Source organism: Bidens hawaiensis, unplaced genomic scaffold (genome assembly GCF_021521415.1).
Source record: "Bidens hawaiensis isolate Kalapana, Puna unplaced genomic scaffold, B.hawaiensis_p1.1 tig00004444_1, whole genome shotgun sequence".
Classification (NCBI taxonomy): Eukaryota; Viridiplantae; Streptophyta; class Magnoliopsida; order Asterales; family Asteraceae; genus Bidens; species Bidens hawaiensis.
Window position 1 is genome coordinate 1,447,501 of NW_027491267.1, and position 22,817 is coordinate 1,470,317.

Genomic DNA, 22,817 nt, shown 5'->3' on the forward strand with positions numbered 1-22,817 from the left:
TTTTGTCCCTCTGGCTTTTGATACATTTGGCTCCTTGGCACTGGAAGCTATCCGTTTTCTAACCAGGGTCCAACAGGTTGTGCATAGCAATGTGTCGACTCCAAAGGGGCAGGGGTATGTCTTTAGCATGTTAGGGTTTGCAATTCAGAAAGGGGTGGCGGCGCAGCTTGTTGCCCGCCTACGTGCTATATTGATGTAATATCTATGTTTCTACATATTGGAATAAAAAAACAAATAACAAGAAAATATATTCTAAGAATTAAAGTAATTTCATACAATTTTAAAAAGTGAATGGAAAATAAGAAAAAGGATCTTGTTTGATTAGTGATTCTTCGGTAGTTCTATTCAAATTACACTAAGTTTTATGATATAACGATAGAACCATATTAAAAGTCACTCTGAACTCTGTGTATTGATTACGTGAAAGGAGAATAAGTTCAAACACAGTCTCCGAGGAAGGCTCACACTAAGTTTTGATGCACATGTGTGTGTGAATATATTTGAAGAGCCCACTGGTGATTGTTTCATGAGTAATCACAAATCTTTAAAACAAATTCTATGATTTTCATGTTGAAAATTTCACAGTTGGATGCTAACCAAAATACACTGTTTGGGGATTCATCTTTTAATTAGTTGAATATCCTTTCTAAGAACGAAATAAATGAAAGCAAAAAAAACTAAATTTTTTTTTGGCCACTTATACACATATATTTTTCTTTTCCGTCTTTTGGATCGAATATTGCTACCTTGTTTGTTTAACGTAATTTCGGATTCCAAGTCACAAGTAGGTGAACTTAGGGATCAATATTGACAAGTAGGGTATAGATGTTATGTTTCCTAATTACAACATGTTTCCTATTTGTTATGTAATTTTAATAGATGATGTATTGGCTAGCAAGTTAGGTTAGTTTATATAAAAAACCAAGTCATGGTTAGACATTATAGAACGTGTAAGATGCGACCAAGTTAGGGTTAATCAATAGTTAAATGGATTTAGACATTAAGAGTTGTAATCAGTTTTTTGAGTTATATTTTCTGATTAATATAAACAAAGGTTGTTCATTGATTCCTATTTGATTATCGTTCTAGGACTTGAATTGGTATCAAAACCAAGTTTAAGAAATCGATAAGGAAAGTTCGGTAAAGTTGTGATGGGAATTATAGTTGAAGCAATGGTGACCGGAAAGGGAAGGAGGCTGTTATTTTCCGGAGGCAGTCGGAGTTCTTAGTTTCTCAAATCGGTATTCAACTTCAAGTAGGGATTTGAAGACCCAGTAGTCTGCTATCAAGAACCAATTAAAATCATATGCCCGTGATTCCAAGAAGCGATTAGGACTTGAATAGGCGGCTAAGGGGTACTGACGATTTTTCCTGGGTGATTTGTAGTGTCTCGAGCGGAGACCGGTAGGGGGATTTGCAGTGGCAAAAATCAAGAGAACCAGTGGCATTGCTCGCATGGAGGCGGCGGTAAGATCAAATTTGCGGCGAACTCGGGATCATGTGCGGGTTCCAATCGGGATTTTTAGCTGTTCGGAGTTGTTGTTGGGTTTAAGTTGAAAGTTGTTGAGAACCTGCTGCTTGCGAGGGGAAGTTTCGTTCCTGTGATTTGGCGGTTCGGAAAACCTAATCGTGGGTTTCAGTATTTCTTTAGCTATTGTTGGTTAGAACACAAAGTCAAAACCTAAGAATGGCATTTGATTTTGTGTGCTACGAGAATCAAAAGAAAAAAAAAAGTTTTGGTATTTACCGACAAAGAATTCAAGAAAATTAAAACAAGTTTTGTTTCATCATTGTTGTTGGGTTTATATATGGGTTGGCCAAGCAGATTCAATTAAAGGTTTGATCTAAATGATATGCTCGTGTTTTGTTTTGGGAACAAGAGATGATCAAGGAAGATTAATGTTCCCTCAATTAGATGTGTTTTTCCCGATGAGGATCGATGAACTCGATATTGATCTACGAAACCGAAAATGCATGGTGTTTGTGTCAGTGCGTTTCGGTACTAATTGATGAACCAAAACAACCGAGCACGTAGACGATATGTAAATAGTAACTCGTTGAAGCTCGCATAGAAATTTCGGTAGAGTTTTGGTACAGATCGGTGTCTCGTAGAATATCATAAAAAAAATATGATAAAGAAAAGAAAGCATATTATGTTAAGGGAATAAGTAAGGAAACTCCATCCCGCATGGAAGGTGGGAAAGAAATAAAAGCACTTTATAAGGATGGAGTTTTCCATGGTAATGTTCTTATGGGGCTAACCACTCTCACTAGTCCTAGCGGAGGGTGCGAAGCACCCAACGCGCATGGACACGGAATCGGACTCAGACACGGACTCGGGCGATGGGCATGATGTGGCATTTTGATGGCGCACTTGGCACTTCGCAAGCTCGCATCGTCGCGAGCTGCTTAAGGGCCGCTTTAGTATTTTTGAACTGTGGAAGATAAACCAAGAAGTGACAAGTTAATAAAGTCCAAGGGGTTGAAAATAAAAATTTTGATTTCCTCGACCCATCGCGCTACGCGACGGATATACAGACTAGATCATCGCGCTACGCGATACAGTTTTCCATGAGTTTAGGAAAAGGGGCGTCGCGCTACGCGATGATCCAGAAGGAAAGGGGTATCGCGCTACTCGATGACCCGGTTAAGTAACCGGATCGACCACGTGTCAACACGTGGCAATCTTTGGTGTATTGCGGCGTCGCGCTACGCAATGGCTAGAAGGAAACCCCCTCGCGCTACGCGACGGTCCCCAAAACATTTCCTATAAAAGGGGGCTATGGGTTTGAAGCATTCTCATCCCAAAAACACCTTTCTTTACACATACATAATCTAGGGAGGCGTTCCCCACCATTGTGAGGTTCCGTGGTCCCAATTTCTCGTAAAACGTGCATGAATTGAAGTTTTGACGCTCCATCGAGTGGTTAAGCGAGTTCAAAACAAGGTTATGACGGTTTAAGTAGAAGTGCTACTGCTACAAGGCTTAGGCAAATCAAAATACCCGCGTAAGGTAGGGATTCTGCTTAAGTTATTATTTTATTATTATTTAAAGGCTTAGACCCTAGTCAAGGATATAGTCTATACCTTGATCAAGTAAGTAAGTGAAATATAAGCTTGCATAAGATAAGATTTTGATGAAATGTTGCTCTTTATTTTTATAAAGATATTACTTATGAAAGAAGAAACTTGATATATACGTTTCTTCATGATGATGAAACATAGCATATAAATGTTTTGTAAAATGAAATGAAAATCAAGGTAAAGGTTATGAAAATAGACTTAAGGTCTATAGCTAGATTGTAGATCTAGTTATTTATAGAATGTTATTCTCGTACTATAGGTCCGAGATAAAGATCAAACATCTGTTGGTGAGAAATCTTGAAATCAACAAAAGGTGAATACGTCCAAACCTTTTTATAATGTGAAATGTTTTATGACGTAAATACGTCTATGTACTGTATATTTTGAAAAGATATTTACTCTTTAAAATTATGGACTGTTATCCATATGTAAAAGAGTTATGGAAATATTTGCATGAGGATTGGTTCAAATCCTCTAAAATGTTTTGATACAAGGTAGTACTAAACACTCATACTAAAATACATATGTGTCTGGATCCTTACATATATGTACTGTAGTGGGCACACTACATATATACTGACCATGAGGCAAGTGACTATCTCTAGGGCGAGTGAAGTCCGATTATGTGGTTTGTGCGTATGTTTAGTTCCGATGAGATGGGATTGAGACCCACTGAGTCGTTGAACGCTATTGGTGTTGTGTCATTACGAATTGTGAAAATGTTTTATTGAGTCAGCGTATTCACCAGCATATAGCTGACGTATTTTCAAACTGTTTTAAGGTAATCAAGAGTAACATATAGAGATAGATATGCCAGTGGATATAGAGCATCACTAGGCATAGAATACAGCTGGTGGCTCAGCTAATTTTGTAATGAAGCATATATATTAAACTTGTTCTTAAACAAGTAATTTTGTAAAATGATCAAGGGTGTTTAAATCCCTTTGTTATGAAATTAAATATTTTAAATTAACATTTTCCGCTGCAAACTTTGATAAATTGACAAAAGTGGTACGAACTGTGAGTCACACGCCTAGGCCCGAAGGCAGGGCGTGACACGTTTAGCGAGTCGTCTAATCCACGATTAGACTATTTTGTTTAATGTTTATTGATCGTCGGATTCTGAACACACAAGCCTCTACTGTAAGGCCCCGTTCCCGGTAACCCTACTTTGGTGTTGGATTTACTCATAAACACAGTTCTAAAATCAGAGTTAATAAAAACTTTCGCGGATTAATTAAAACTTCATGCATTACATTACAAAACATCAAATCATGTCTTAACATACAAGTTGTCTTTTCATAATATTAACAAAAAATAGTCATGACACTTCTTCATGGATGCCAGTCTCTTTAGCTCGTGCCATGTGTCCCTCCTCAAGCCAGCTGCCTCAACCTATTTGCCTGCGTGCATACTAAAAGTCAGCTACGCTGAGTGCGTTCTAGTTAACCAATTAACATACATTACATTCATACCACACTCATACGTGTCCGGAGATACGTATTCATACCTTATTTACTATCACTTCTATCATACATACTTTACATACATGCATACGTTCTTACATACTTTCTTTCACAAAACCCTATGGTATACCATAGGCTATTCTATCTTAAACATCATAGATATTATAAGGGTCTGGTCCTAACATCACAGATATTATAAGGGTCTGGTCCCTAACATCGCAGATATTATGAGGGTCTGGTCCTATCATCTCAAATATTATGAGGGTCTGTTCCCTAACATCTCAGATATTACAAGGGTGTGGTCCCTTCTATCTCGAATAACCATACCTTTATCATACATGCATACTTTGAATATCTTCTTGTTATAAATATATATACATACTCGTTCATACAATCATTATGTAACAATACATTCAATACACAATCATACACGTATCATACACTTACCAATCAAGTAAGTGTATTATCTATCACATAGGAGTGTGCACACAGCCCCGAAAACATAACAGATAAAGGGGCTAGAACTCACCTGGAGTCGGTTTCTCTCGCCGTTAATGCTAATGCCCTTCCTTGGTTGTGCACGGCTAACTTTAGCTTCGGGTTTGGTTAGGATCCGAGACGACTCGAGGATCTGGACGTGATTCTTGGGGTTTGATGACGTTCACACAAGAGGTCCTTTCTTCTTTTAGTTCGGGATTGGTTTCGGGTGTTAGAGAGAAAGTGTGTGTGTTTCTTGAGTGTGGGTGTTGTGTAAAGAAATGGAATGGAGAAGAAGATGGGATATATATAAGGGGTCTAAGGGCCCCACCACCCACTTCCCATTCCAACCAAAATCTTATTCCAAACCTAAACACGCAAACAATTAAACTAACGACACACAGTTAATAATAAACTTTATGTTATTTATTATTTAACAGAAGTTGGATGTTACAAGTCTACCCTCCTTAAAAGAGGTTTCGTCCCTAAAACCTAACTATTACTACTAAACAAATGTGGGTAAAACTTGCGCATCTCTTCTTCAACTCCCAAGTGGCATCCGATCCCTTACGATGCTTCCATATCACTTTCACCAAGGGAATAACCTTACGACGAAGCTTCTTTTCCTTGCGGTCAACTATCTCAACAGGCTGCTCAACGTAATTAAGCTGCTAGTCTACCTCAATGTCTAGAAGAGGTACGTGAGATGTATCATCAGCGAGACACTTTCTCAGGTGAGAGACGTGAAACGTAGAGTGAATTCCTTCCAGCTCATCGGGTAGATCAACCTTGTAAGCCACTTTACCCACACGGGCCACGATCTTGAACGGTCCTATGTACCTTGGACTCAACTTTCCCCTCTTTCTAAAACGAATAATCCCCTTCCAACGTGAGACTTTAAGCGTCACGTGGTCTCCCACATCAAACTCAATGGGCCGTCTACGCTTATCCGCATAAGACTTCTGGCAATCTTGCGCAGCTTTCATCCTGGCCTTTATCTGATCAAACCTTGAAGAGGTTTCTTGTACCATTTGTAATCCAATATCTTTCTGACCAATTTCTCCCCAACATATGGGAGTTCTACAACGTCTTCCATACAACATCTCGAAAGGAGGCATGCCATTACTTGAATGATAACTATTGTTGTAAGAGAATTCTGCCAAGTGCAAATGATCATCCCAGCTTCCTCCAAAGTCTAGCACACAAGCACGTAGCATATCCTCAAGGGTTTGGATAGTCCTTTCGGACTGTCCATCAATTTGAGGATGATAAGCCGTGTTGATGTTCGGTTTTGTCCCCATGGCTTCGTGGAACTTCTTCCAGAATCTTAACGTAAAGAGGGTATCCCTGTCTGACACAATCGATAACGGCACCCCATACTTTGTAACCACTTCATTGACAAACACGTGGGCCAACGTTTCTGACGAGATGGCCCTCGTATAGGCAGAAAATGAGCAGTCTTCGTCAGACGGTCCACAATCACCCATATGGTATCATGATTTCTAGCTGTACGCGGTAGCTTAGTTATGAAATCCATGGAGATGTGTTCCCATTTCTATTCCGGTATCTCCAGTGGTTGCATATCCCCATACGTTTTCTGGTGCTCGGCCTTAACCTGCAGGCAAGTCAAGTACTTGCTAACATAATCCACCACCTCGTTCTTCATACCCAGCCACCAGTAGTCTTTCTTCAAGTCTTGATACATCTTGGGGGATCCTGGATGAATTGAGTAACGGGACTTATGGATCTCATCTAGGATTCAACCTCTAAGTTTCCCATGTCGTGGGATCCACATCCGGTTAAACCTGGTCTTTTCACCATGAGTATTATCTATCAACTCGTTCTGCTGCCCAAAAATCCTCTTTTTCTTCATCAACCCTTCATTTACCAACATTTCTAACTGCGCTGTGCTGATTTCTTTGAAGAAATCCGAATTGATAACCAACTTGTAAGACTTGACCGTCGCAATAACTTCTGCGTTCTTCCGGCTCAAGGCATCAGCGACTACATTAGCCTTTTCGGGTTAGTACTTGATGTCACAGTCATAATACTTTATCAGTTCTAACCACCTTCTCTGCCTCATGTTTAGTTCTTTTTGCTTGAAGAAGTATTTCAAACTCTTATGATCAGTGTAAATGGTACACTTAGTACCATACAAATAATGTCTCCAAATCTTGAGAGCATGCACCACAGCGCTAATATAGGTCATGCGTCGGGTACATACATTCGTGAACTTTCAATTGCCTAGACGCATAAGCTATGACCTTCTCTCGTTGCATCAACACGCAACCTAACCCCTGATATGAAGCATCAGTGCAAACTACCAAATCTTCTTCTCCATCGGGCAGAACAAGGATTGGAGCCTGAGTGAGTTATTTCTTCAATTCTTCAAACGCCTCTTCCTGGAACCTACCCTAATCGAACACCACAGTCTTTCGGGTCATACCTGTCAATGGTGCGGCTATCTTGGAGAAACCTGGAATGAATCTCCTATAATAGCCAGCTAAACCTAGGAAACTGCGTATCTCGGTCGGGTTTCGCAGAGTCTTCCAATTCTTTATCTCTTCGATCTTGGCTGGGTCCACAGTAATTCCCTCGGACTGCACCTCCCGCAACCAAAATGCGCACTTCGAGAACTTTATATACAATTTCTCCTTCTTCAAAATTTCCAATACTTCCCTCAGGTGTTCAGCATGGTCAGACTCGGTCTTTTAATAAATTAGTATATCGTCAATGAAAACGATAACCGTCTTGTCTAACATCGGCCAACAAACTCTGTTCATCATATCCATAAATGCCACGGGAGCATTGGTTAGACCAAACGACATCACAAGGAACTCGTAGTCTCAGTACCGCGTCCGAAACGTTGTCTTAGGGATGTCTGCCTCTTTCACCATCATCTGATGATAACCCGATCTGAGGTCTATTCGCGAGAACCAACTAGCACCTTGCAACTGATCAAATAAATCATCCATCCATGGCAACGGATATCTATTCTTCACAGTAAGCCTATTCAATTCCCTGTAGTCAATGCACATCCTCATGCTTCTGTCTTTCTTCTTAACGAACAACACAGGTGCGCCCCACGGGGAAACACTCGGTCTTTTAAAACCTTTGTCGAGGACTTCTTGCAGTTGGGACATCAATTCCTTCATCTCAGACGGCGCCTAACAGTAAGGTGCTTTCGCGACAGGCTGTGCTCCTGGTATCAATTCTATCTAAGATTCTACTTCTCGTTCCGGTGGTAACCCCGGATGGTCCTCAAGGAATACTTCTAGGTAGTCACACACTACAGGAACGTGTTTCACTTCCTTCGTCTCGGCCGCAGCTTTGACAACATACGCCAGGTAGGCACTGCACCCTTTTCTTAACAAACATTCAGCTTTTATCATTGAAATGACGTTAAGCCCTGAACTTTCTCTATCACCATAAACCGTTACCGTACCACCATCAGAAGACTTTAGTCTTACCAATCTACTCCTGCACACTATCTGAGCTTCGAACTCAGATAGCCAATCCATCCCCAATACTACATCGAATCCTCCTAAGGTTAAAACATACATGATAGCAGGGAATTCGTGTCCTTCCAATTCTGTCTTATAATTCTAAGCCAATCTCATAATTTTAACTGAGGTCTCTTTAGCGGTTTCCACCATAAAAGTTTCAGGCACACTACAACATTTCATCTTAACTGTCTTACAAAATTGGGTAGCTACAAAACTCCTGGTCGCACCTGAGTCAAACAATACGGAAGCGGAAATACCGCTTACCAGCAATGTACCTGTCACGACATCTGGGATCTGTTTGGCTTGCTCTTGTGTCAACATGTAGGCTCTAGTCCTTGGCCTAGACTGTTCAGCATCCTTCCTTCCGCTTCCCCTAGCTTCACCTTCAGTGCACTCCCTTGCCATACGACCCGTCTTTCCACATTTGTAACAGGCGGGTTTCGCGTTACATTCGTTTGCGTAATGCCCTACCTTTCCACATTTATAACAGGAATTTGACCCTAGCCTGCACTCCCCTCCATGGGTTTTCCCACACTTGTTGAACACATCACTAATCTTACCCCACTTGCAATCACCGCCGTGCATTTTCGCACAAGCCTTGCCTGACTTTTCTCCCACACCTTCTGTTTCTTATCCTTGGGGTTCCACATTTGAGTACTAGAACCGCTTGGCAGGAGCAACCCACTTCTTCTCCTTCTGCTCTTCCACCACCACATCATCCACAGCCAGTTCATCATAAACCATTTCTTCAAGTTCGACAGTAGAATCAAAAGTAGCAGGTTTACTAGCCCGGACAAAGGTGTGGATGTTTTGTGGCAGTCCACTCAAGTAGCACTTGATCCTCGTCGCTTTAGTGTTTACCATGTCAGGGACAAGTCTGGATATACGGTTGAACTCTGTGGTATACTAGCGGTGTGTCATTTTTCCTGCCTTCAAATTTAGAAACTTCATCTTCGCCTTCTCGACTTCAGCATCCGCACAAAACTTCTTCATGACCATCTCCTTTAAATCTTCCCACCACAAAGCTTTGATCTCAGTAGCAGTCTTCCTTTACTCTACCGTTTCCCACCAAAACATAGCTTCTTCCCCAAATGACTGGGTAGAAAAAACCCACTTCTTGGTTGGGGAGACACTCGCTAATTCGGATAACCTTGTCCATTGCGGTAATCCATTGGAAAGTAGCGATTGCATCCCCTGTACTAGAAAACTTTGGTGGGTCGCAACCTTTGAACAACCTGTAGCTGCACCCACCTCGGCTCCTCTTACCAGCATTGACCTTCACAGACCGATCTTCACTTGATTCCTCTATTTCAGTCACTTCATCCTTCTTACTACCTTCCCCCGTCTTCCCACCAGTTCAGGTATGGCTTGCGGTTCACTTTTCTTGTTGGTGATTTTGCATCACAGCAGCTACTGCCTGAGTGATGGCAGCTTGGATAGAAGGGTCGAGCTGCTGCCCTTCATCCCGCACTGTCATGTCTCTCTCTTCCTTAGACTCGTGGTCTACCACGTCGAATCGTGCGTCTTCCTTGTCCAGTAGTCTTCTTAGTACCAGCCATTCGTATTCTATAGGAAAACACAAACGTCATCACTTCAGGAATTGTTTAGTACTGTAATAGTAAGGCTAACAGGTAATAACAATGGCCAGTTTTGATTAGCTGATCACAGTACACTCCGTGTCCTACACACTTCCCTTTGTGAGTCCACTTGTGCTAGTTTCTACGCATAATTGTTGGTTGATCACACGTTTCACATTTTCACACATAAACAAGCAATTCCATATCTAGCTATTAAGTTAGCTTTCTTACTCATTCTTTACTATACACAAGATCATGATCAACTTATATAATACGATTACCTTCTAAGCTTTCTTGAGAGACACATGGCATTCTTGGACTAGCATCTTCTTTCTTTTCTTCCTTAAGTCCCATTCTCTGTTCGAGTCTAAGCACGTGGGATGCTTATTTCTCTCGAACTTATGCTCTGATACCAACTTGTAAGGCCCCGTTCCGGTAACCCTACTTTGGTGTTGGATTTACTCATAAACACAGTTCTAAAATCAGAGTTAATAAAAACTTTCGCGGAATAATTAAAACTTCATGCATTACATTACAAAACATCTAATCATGTCTTAACATACAAGTTGTCTTTTTATAAATATTAACATAAAATAGTCATGACACTTCTTCATGGATGCCAGTCTCTTTAGCTCGTGCCATGTGTCCCTCCTCAAGCCAGCTGCCTCAACCTATTTGCCTGCGTGCATACTAAAAGTCAGCTATGCTGAGTGAGTTCTAGTTAATCAATTAACATACATTACATTCATACCACACTCATACGTGTCCGGAGATACGTATTCATACCTTATTTACTATCACTTCTTTCATACATACTTTACATGCATGCATACGTTCTTACATACTTTCTTCCATAAAACCCTATAGTATACCATAAGCTATTCTAACTTAAACATCATAGATAATATAAGGGTCTGGTCCCTAACATCACAGATATTATAAGGGTCTGGTCCCTAACATCACGGATATTATGAGGGTCTGTCCCTATCATCTCAAATATTATGAGGGTCTGGTCTCTAACATCTCAGATATTATAAGGGTGTGGTCCTTTCTGTCTCGAATAAACATACCTTTATCATACATGCATACTTTATATATCTTCTAGTTATAAATATATATACATAGTCGTTCATACAATCATTATGTAACAATACATTCAATACACAATCATACACGTATCATACACTTACTAATCAAGCAAGTGTAATATCTACCACATAGGAGTGTGCACATAGCCCCGAAAACATAACAGATAAAGGGGCTAGAACTCACCTGGAGTCGGTTTCTCTCGCCGTTAATGCTAATGCCATTCCTTAGTTGTGCACGGCTAACTTTTGCTTCGGTTTGGTTCAGATCCGAGATGACTCGAGGATCTGGATGTGATTCTTGGGGTTTGATGACGTTCACACACGAGGTCCTTTCTTCTTTTAGTTCGGGATTGGTTTAGGGTGTTAGAGAGAAAGTGTGTGTGTTTCTTGAGTGTGGGTGTTGTGTTAAGAAATGGAATGGAGAAGAAGATGGGATATATATAGGGGGTCTAAAGGCCCCACCACCCACTTCCCATTCCAACCAAAATCTTATTCCAAACCTAAACACGCACACAATTAAACTAACGACACACAGTTAATAATAAACTTTATGTTATTTATTATTTAACAGAAGTTGGATGTTACATCTACTCGAGGCATGCATGGGCGGGTCAGGCAATACATCTATCATGGTACTACCACGGCCTTAACAAGTTAATGGTTGTACATACGATTAAGTATACCCGTGTATTGATCACATATAATGAATATTATGAAATAAAGCTTGAATCAAAGAGCATGTATAAAACAAATTGGTTATGCATGTTTCCACCCCGAATTATAAAACGTTTAAAAGCACTTAAAAGGGGCTATGAGCTAACCTTTGTTGTTGATGAATTGAGAATTGCAACACTTTGGTTTAGAGTCCTAATGATCAATAAAGTTGTTATTAGGATGTTACTTTATTTCGGTGTAATAAAATATTCGATTTCGGGTTCCTAGGAAAAGGTAAGTGGGTCCAATCACGCCCAGACACACCACTTGGTTTTTCCTTAGGCCGTAGCCTTGGTGAATATCTATAGAGTTGGTGTTCGTTTGGAATTACAATTGGATTTTGTGGTTTCATGTGATAACTTTATGGCTGAGGGTTTTAGATTATGAGAATATAGTTACTCGAGCCGGATCTAGATTGTTGATGACATCGTGACGTTCGTATACATGATTATACTGTTAAGATGTTGATTACTTTAGTGTGTGTGAAGTGTGTGTGTTCTGGAGGTATTTGGACAGAGTAACGAGATGCAAATACAATTAATGGAAAATGTTATAACTTTAGTGTAAGTTACAGATATATATAGGGGATGACCACATTCGTTAAGTCCTCCCTTAACGAATGTGTCATTCGTTACATTAAAGACTTACGAATGAGACTTCTCATTCGTTATACATTACACATAGCGAATAGCCTTACAATCGTTATGTCCCATTCGTTAAGACTAGATTAACGATTGGAACTTACATTAGACGAATGTGACACATTCGTTACAGGGTAACGAATGTGCCTTACAGTTAAGGAGAATGGGCAGTAATATATATTTACCAAAATGCCCTTTACATTAAAACATAATATAATAATAATAATAATATAAACACCGAGACGCTCGAATGATGTGTCAACAAACTCCCCCCATCTCAAGTTATTTATACTTTACTTCTTGAACATCTTTGTAGTACAATCATTGCATCTATGGATCTTGAACGCGTAGCAAACATGAACTACTCGTTGAAATTGCATCGCAAGATCATAGTCGCTTATGTTAACAAACCGGGTCAGATTGTAAACAAAGCGTCCTTATCAGACTCCGATAAGTTAACGAGCCACATGGGATCAATAACACGTATGAACTTTGTGTTCAATCCCGATCACAACACGATCACTGCTTCACCCGTTATGTTATCATAGTACCACATGTTGAACGTTGTGAATAGACTCTAAGGGAAAGTCTTCATCGGTGCCGTCTTCATAGTCTTCGGTGGCTTCACCTGTAGGATCATTTTCTCGGGCCCATGTGCGGATCAATCTCATCAATGTATTTGTGAGTTGGCACCTGAGGCTTGAAGAACTTGAAACCGTAATAGGTTTCACGTAAGAGATGATCATTGAACCACGGGGCCCAGTGGTCTTTTCCCCAATTCATGAATGATCGGTTGGCCAAGGTTCTCACATCCCACCGCGGCATCTTCAGCACGTCATGCATCGTTTAAAATAATATATCCCGTGCTCCCACTTGATCACGTATACTTTAAGTTCTGAATCGTACTGCCACGCCACCATATCACTTTTGTCATTCTTCGGACTCTTGTAATTTATCATCTGGTATGCAGATGCTCGGACCTTCGCTTGTCTAACTCCTTCTTGCTCGTGGTAACGGAGCGTCTCAATCATCTTGTTCATACGTTTGACATTGTGTTCAAACATACCATCCAAAGCACGATTCCTCTTCTTTTCTTTAGCAGACAGGTGACTGGTCTTGGCTTCTTCGTTCCGTTTCTCTCTTTCTTATCTAAGACGTTCCTCTGCTGCTTCGAAATGCTTGGTAGTAAATAATAGAATACCCGAATCAGAGTTATTCAAGGCATACATGTCGGGATACTCCTCAGCAGTAACACCTTCCACCTCAACTTCCTCTTTTTCCGGAACATTCCCACGTGGAGTGCCAAGATTATCACTTTCCTCACACTCAATGTCTACATCCACCGATTTACCCAACTCTTCCACCTCATCCTCATTTAGACCAAGAAGCAGAGCGATTTTTGCTTTAGTCAAAGAATGGTCAACATATTCACCCTCTTCTATCTCATCAGTGTTCACCAAACTGTACACAACACCATCCATACCCACAAATATAATCACATTAGCTGCAATCATGTCGATCGGCTTTGCTCTCGTGTAATCCTTATAAGGAATAATCTGCAAATTATTCCCGCCACTACTACCACAACCACTCGATCCAGCCTTATCACCTGCTGATGATGTATTACCACCACCCAGTTGCTGATCACCAACACCACCTTCATCAGGATCCTGATCATATATTCTTCAATATCTTCAACTCGTCTTCTTTACATGTCAGTTGTAGAATTATCTCATCCTGCTTGTCTAGTCTCTCCCCCTGAGCGGCAACTAGTACTTTAAACTCCCAGTTTTCCTTCTCAATGTACTGAATATGTCTAAACATATTTCGCTGCTAAGCCCTCATCTGCTCTTGAAATATATGATCAGCTTGCATCTGTGTGTTGTTGCAGATGTATCAAATTCAGCGTATTAAACAACTTGGCATTGGGAGACATGTGGTAGAAGCTTGGATGAACAGGTTGCATCAGACACTGAGGACGATTAAATGACATGAATGAATGCTCAGGTCATGGAAACATAGTAGGACTTGCTGGTGTAGCTTGTGGTTGAGGACTTGGCATCTGTGCAAGTAAAGGCTGTAGTATATCTCCAAAGTGAGGATCATACATTGCAGTCGTCATCAATGCCATCGTAGGAGGAACTAGAGATGTAGGCATCGGAACCGGTGTTGGAAAACGAGGAATCACAGGAGCACTAGAAGCAGGAACAGATACAGGTGTAGACGGTCTCATCGTAGGCATCGGTGGTTGGCTTGAAATCTCAATACCCGAACCTCGTCTAACCCTCTGCTTCTTGGGTTTATCACTCTTCTCAACCATAATCTCTTTGCCCTTTCGCTTAAGTTTCTCAGCATACGACAAGTCAGAACTCGGACCTTGACCACCATCATTACCATCATCATTACCACCCTCTTGTACCATCATCACCACCGTCACGCAGAGATTCAGAATCATCGTGAGCCCAGCGATCATTAGGTGGGGCCTCGTAATTGATATTGGCAAGATGACCATTCAATCTCTTGTACCTCGGCCGATCCTGTAAGCTCTGGTTCCGATATGTACGTAAATGCCTCATACTCTCTAGTTTCATATGCTCTAATTTCATCAAATCAGCAAGATTCGTTGGATCCTTGAATAAGTTAGGCTGCAAATCATTTATAATCAGCTGAAGGAACCTCAAATACATTAAGAATTTATGCTGGCTCGCACAATTCTTCTTCAAGTGATAGAAAACCAATTTAGAGAAGTTGAATGGTTTATTAAGCACCAAAGCAACGAAAGCCGATTGCAACATCACACGACATTTGTCGTATCCTCCCTGTCGTTCTCCAAGGCAATGAATAAGAACTTGTAATAAGTACTTGTACTGCTCGCACAAGTTTGCCTTGTTGTACGTGGAATGATCCAAACTTCCCTTACACCTGATCCGTCTAAACATACCACGTATCAACCCCCGATCAAACTCACATCCATCATCAATAGTGTCTCGGAACCCCAAAACATCTCTAATGACTCCAACATCCACAACAACTCTCTTGTCCTTAATAGTAGCTTCTATCTGGTTCTCCCTCTCATCTTATCGAGCAGTATCCAAGAACGCCCGGATAATACTCTGGTAAATCAAAGTATCTGTGGAGATCGCCTTGTAAATCCTTGATCGCGTCAAGAAGTTGAGCATGCCACCAAACATCGGAGTGCCCTCAAAGTTATCTTGTAATAATGCACAAATGTTGTGCTTCTTGTCCCATGGTAAGAGTATTGACGCTTCTTCTTCTTGTTCGGCTTGTTGAACTTGATCTTGAACTTCAACTTCAAGTTGTTGTTCAGGAACGGGATTAGGCACGTTCTCATCAGCCATACTGTTAAAAATAAAAACATTAGTATTAAAATGATAAAAAATAACGTTTTTTGATTAACGAATGACTGCTCATTCGTTAGATTAAACCACACGAATGACCTCATTCGTACGATAATACTTTAACGAATAATATTGCAATTCCTTATCCTAATGAATTAGCCTTGTCGTTACATAATTAATCCGTTTGTTACCTTAATGAATGACTCACCTAATTGTTATTACTAACAAAAAATGATTCATTCTTTTTCCAAACGAATAACAACATTCAATGAACTAGCGAATGACCAGGTTATTCGTTAAACAATAACGAATATGACTTTAATCAATTAATTTTGACAATTAAAAGTCAAAGTCCAAATAACCAGACTCTCAAAGGTAAAAAAACGATTAAACATCATCTAATGTTAATCAAATCATAGGTTATATCTCAATTAAAACCTATTCTTATGAATCGAAAACGATTTTAATACAGTTATTTGATTCAAGTTCATGACCAGTTCTTATCAGTTTGTTTAAATGTCAATTAAACCCTAAAACCCCGTAGAAATCCTACAAATCTTGTATCTCCAGAATCGCATTTACCTGTAGATTATCACTAGATCAGTTAATTTAAGTATTAATGAGGTTAAGGGTTCTAGGAAAAATTTGCAAGAGTTCTGCTTGTATTTTGATGAAATAGTAAATGGACGAATGACCTTCCATTCGTCACCTGGTGATTATAAACCCCTTTAATAATGTCACGGGAATCGAAGTGACTCGTCAATTTTGAATTAACGAATGACCCCATTCGTTAACTTATACTCGTTTATTTGTTTAAAACTCAAATGAAAAAGTCACATTTGTTAAATTTTTAACGAATAACATTCTCATTCGTTGAATTTTAACGACATATACATTAAGTTGTCAATTCGTTACAACAGTACACGAATGACCTCTCATTCGTTATGTCAGCGGAAGTGAATGTGCAACCATAACGAATGACTCCCATATGTTATGGATAAGGACGAATGAGTTGTCATTCTTTAATACTATTAAAACGAATAACTCTATCCGTTAATGAATGTGTCAAAAACTCATTCAATGAATTAAATAATCAATTAATTCCCAACTAGGGTTTCAATTGAATTTAATTATTATTTGCAATAACCCGATCAATCGTTGACCAGAAATGATTAACATAAGCGGATTTACTTTAAAACATAATACGTTAAGCAAGAATTAACTTAAATTGGGGTAAATCTTTTTTGTTTTTGTTTTGAATTGTTCGTTAGCTCGGTAAATTGAAAATTAAGCAAATAAATTAAACTCTTTTTGGATTTTGAAATTAATCATATAAAAAGAAAATCCAGTAAATGTAAAGTAGTAAAACTAACATCTATTAAACAGTACATGTTTTTGTGAATTCGAGTAGGGAATCATGTTGACAAAGATATCACTAAGTAACATTTCAATTTCGATATTATTATAGACGTAACCCAATGATGATTGCTGATATAGCTATCCTGTTAAACTATAAACAGACTTTTTGGAAACATTACGATATTATTTAGGTTCAATTAAGCACCAATCTTATGTGGACCCCACCTATCAGATATAACATTTTTATCTCTAATACAGTGAGTATTCACATGTATGTTTTCTAGACTTTAAACTTCGATTAACTGTGACTCATTCAAAAATAATAAAGTGAAAATTAAGCATAAAGTGAAAATTTTCCCTTAAGGTCTGTAAGACTACGTGCGAATAAAGTTCCATTTGACAAAATAAAAAGATAAAAATAAGCAGGAATTATACAAAATCTTAATTCTCAATTCGGATAGTCTCGTATTAGCGCGCGGAGAAATTCCAAGATTTAATACGAAACACCAAGAAAATAAAGCTGAATATTCAAAGACTAATCCTCAGGTCGGATAATCTTATCTCGAGGGAGAGGATCCAATATTTGAATTAAAATAAAGAAAAAAATAAAGTTGAATTTCTTTGTAAAATTAAAGAAAAAATAAAGCAGAATTTTCTTCAAAAATGAATGCGTGCACACACAGTAATCTTTCAACTTTTTGACTTATTCAATCTGATATAGTATCATACGTTAAGATGTTTTTCCACTAGATTCGGCATTCGTTATATTTATATCTTATCAGTTCCTATATAGTCTGTCAAGCCTATCGTTGCATATCATATTGCATGGCCTTACGTATTTTTCAATCTAATTTATTCATGTACTAGATCAATCCCGTCAATGTACAATCATTTACCCTTTTTGCTCAAGAGCTCATTTCGAGGAGTATTTTTTGATGTTTTTGAATTTTTAATATTTGACTGTTTTTGGATTTTAAAAATTTTTTGTACCAACATAAACCACAATCTTTTTGGATTTTCTGTTTACTCCCCATAAAAACCTACAAATAAAAAATAAATACATGAAAAAGAAAATAAAAATGATCTAACCGAGATTTGGAACATCTTTCAAAGATTTTAAACCAATTATACCAAGCAGATATTGAAATCGCGTTTTGTCAAAAGCTTTGGTATAAAGGTCAGCCTTTTGAAATACATAGAATTTTTTCAATGTCAATTAATTTCTTTTCAAAACAATCACGTATAAAGTGATAACGGATTTCAATATGTTTTATTTTTGAATGTTGAACTGGGTTTTTGGTGGTAGATATAGCGGCCGAATTATTAATATAAATTGGAGTAGTAAGAAACTTCAAACCGTAATCCGGAAGATGCTGCTGGATCAAGAGTACTTGTGAACAACAACTCGAGGAAGCCACATACTCCGCTTCGGCTATTGAAGTAGAGACTGCCAGGAAACAAGCCGGTTTCTTAAGAATTGACAACCCTCCATTGCGGATTTAAAGTTGATCTTGCAACCTCCGTAGTCAGAATCGAGTAATCAATTAAATCAAAGTATCGTCCTTGGGGTACCACAACCCGTTGTCGGGGTTTCCCCTTAGATAGTGTAAGATTCGCTTAACCGCCGCCAGATGTGTCACTCGTGGACTCGATTGATACCGGGCACACAAGAAAACAACAAACATAATGTCAGGTCGAGATGCAGTCAAATACATCAGTGAACCAAGCATAGCTCGATATAGGGTCGGATCTACGGGATCCTCTAATTCATCCGGTGACAAATTATGACCAACAGGAAGAGGTGTAGATGGGATTTTTCCGGCAGATATCTTGAATCGGCTCAATACATCATTCATATATTTAGTCTGATGGATAAAGATCCCGGTCTTAGACTGGTGAACCTGTAGTCCCAAAAGAAACTCATCTCTCACATCGAACACATTTCAAATTTTTTCTGCATCGTAGTCTCGAATTCCTTTCATAGTTTGTTGTTGTTGAGCAGAAGATGATATCATCAACATATATCTGGACGAGGAGCAGATCATCACCAACATTCTTGTAGAAAAGCATACAACTTAAGTCCCCCGTTTTAAGCCACTATCGATAGGGCCTAGTGTAAACGATAGAGAGCTTTGTTTAATCGATAAACTCGCTTTTGATAGTCAGGGTCTTTAAACCTGGGAGGTTGTTTCATATACACTTCCTCATGGATTTCCCCTTTCAAAAATGCAGACTTAACATCCATTTGATAGACTTTGAAGTTCTTATATGTTACATAGGCCAAGAAAATGCGTATCGCTTCCAGTCTTCTTGCTGGTTATACCCAAGAACAACCAATCGTGCCTTGTTACGCACGATCACCCCACGATTGTCCTTTTTGCACTTAAATTCCCATTTTGTCAGTATCGCCCGTTAAATACTCATCCGTGTGAACAGTGTTCTGTTCATTCGTCGTCATAAAGTAATACCCCATTCAGGTGAACTTAAGTTTATGAATTTGTCAATTTTAGTCCCTTGATTTTCTGAAATTGATAAAACATGTCTTCTCCGAACCAAACTTCGTATTATGCACTTGCTTCTTAAAATGTGCAAATGCAATAGATTCTAACCATGGACAATGAGATCGAACCTCATAACAAAAGTCCAAATTACTCAAACTGTCAGACTTTTCTAGATGGGAACCAAAATTCCGAGCTCACTAGGGGTCTATTCACCCTGGTTGTGTTAGACATCTTGATGTTGTTATGTGGCACCACAAGTTGGTAGTGCTACGACTGGGTACACTGATAAGCTATTTCATTTGTACGAGGCAAATGAGATAAAAGATGCGGAGAATGATATTAAGGCATACTCAACGTTGACAATGGAGAATATCTTTCATCAGTTTAGCCATATCAAACTTTGTGCTACGTTGTTTGCCCAACTGAAAATAAGTAGTATAGGGGAATACTCTTGAAAGCAATAAGACCATAGAAAAGTTTCAATTTAGGAATTTTACGCCTCTCAAGAATGAAACCATTGAGGAGATGATCAACCATTTTTGTCATCTCATTGCCGAAATGTCTACCCTTAACTTATAGCCAACCGAGGTGGATAAAATCGACACATTGAAGAATGCTTTGCCACAGACGTATTCGACCATTCTACTCATCTTGAAATAAAATGGCTAATTTCGTAATGAAAATCTCACTGCTGAGGAGTCTGTCAACAAATTGGAAGAAAGAGAGTATGATATGAAGTGCCAAACTTCATTGAAAGACAGCCGGAATCCAACTCTATATTGAGGGTCGTTACCGGCAAACACTTATGCGGGCTCAGTTCTGATCATAGCATTCTACTCACAAAGTTCTACTGATGGAACTCAGGACTGTAATTTAGGACCTAATGTATGTTTCATGGTATCCGGTGCGAATACTGGATTGAGTCAGTCTTGCTCACCGCCAAACGTTAATATGAAGGACGTAGAGCAACGGTTCGCATTCATGACGTTTTAAGAATAATTCTTTGGGAGTAAGATAGCAACGAGTGAACTGACTGATGAGGACTACCATCAGATAGATGCTGATGATCTCGAACTCATGGACCTTAAATGGAATATGACCATGATTGTTCATGAAGTAAAACGGTTCATGCAGAGAACTGGCAAAGATCTACCCATGTTTAACAAACGGGTAAGTTTTGGTTAGTTAAGGGTAAAGTGTTATAACAACAATGAATTCAGACACTTTGCTAAAGAATGCGACAAGCCTAAAAAGGAGTATACTGGTCCACGTAATGTTGATCATTTTTCTTGGAAAAGTACTAATGCACCTAAAACGAAGACGACGACAGAGGGGATCAGGTCAAGGCTAGTAACTCAAAAGCCTTGTTCGTGAATGAAAAGTTTGATTGGTCGCAAAAGTTATTGGGAAACTAGGAAAACCTCGCCATGGTTTAACCTACTGAGCAGTTTGAAGACGCTAGTGGGGATAACTTATCTAAAGACAGCTACAATTCAGAATCAGAGACGGATTCTGACAATTCGATTGGTGAATAAACTGAGTCGTTCGCCTGTATGGCGAAAATCGAGGAGGTTTGTACCAATTCGTCGTTTAATTTATCTGTGAATGAGTCTCACAAGATAATTACAACTCATGTCGTTACCGAGTGTGAATATTGTTGCGAACTCAAGTGTAAGCTTGAGTCTGCATTGCAACAAAATGATCCACTTGTGAATGAACTTTCAATGTTAAAATATTGCCACAGACAAAAATCCAAACTCTTGGATCAATCTACATTAAAAATTAAAAATTTGTCTGTGAGTAACCACGATTTGAATGCCGACGTTAATTGTAAACTGGTGATCATTGAACAACCTTTTCAGGAAATTCTAAAACTAAGAACCAACATTACAAAACTTTAGAATGAAGTCTTAGAATTGAAGAATAAATTCAGTAAATTTAGAGACTCGTCGTTCCTTTTGAATGAAATAAATGAAGTTAACAATTCACATTAAAAGAATGGGAAGGCTGGTTTAGGCTTTATGGAAGTTCGTCCACCTTTCTAGAATTATTACATGAGCATTCCCGAGGTCGTTAAGCCAATTACAACCTCGGAAAAGCCCAAAGTTAATCATAAGAATACTGTAAATGTTGAATCAATGAAACCTAGGACTCGTGAATTAGTGCACATTAAGAGTAACTCAGTCTTTAGTGAGAATGAACTAGATGGTTCAATCAAGGAGTTGAATGAACCAAATGAGATTGTAAAAAACAAAAACAAACCTTCTGACAATCACATCCTCTATGAACCAGAAGAATTTGAAAAAGCAGTTATGGTTCGAAATCTTCTGTCAATTCATTGAACAAACCAAAGGTTTCTATTAATGTAAAACAATCGGACAAACCAAAAGTGTTTGATGAGGATTTAATGAAATTTGTTAATCCTCTAAACAAGCCTAAAGTAACAAAGGTTGGGTGTTTAAGTTAAGAGGACTTAACAAGGTTTTCTCGGACAAAGAAGTTCCTTTGAACTTATTGAAACCCGAGATTATCGAAAGCGTCTACAATGACGACACGTCCAAGGTTACCAAGCTTGAAAAAGAGTTTCTTAAATCAAAATCATCAAAAATTCAAACTAAACCAACCGTGAATACTTTTTCACCTATAAAGTTTGCAAAATCTTCAGGTTTGGAGAGTTAATCGAACACTACAAATCTTGAATTTTATAAAAATAAAATGGAATTAAAAGACACGGTTTAAAACATGGTAACAATGAGAATCCTAAGGTTGAAGTTATTCAACCGAAGCCTGAAATTAAAACCACTGTTGCACCACAAAAGATTTTGGATACACGTCTGTGTTTCAAATGTGGTGAGACAGGTCATGTTGCGAAAAAAAATGTATGGCTAAGGTTGAAAATGTCAAACAAACAACAAAAGTTAATACTCTGGTTGTTGACATTAAACGATAACCTATGGAATCTCATGTGGACGAATCTTTAATAATTTATTCAAACATTAACCCAAGAAAAGTGGTTCGGGTTGATACTTCTAACCTATCCAGCAA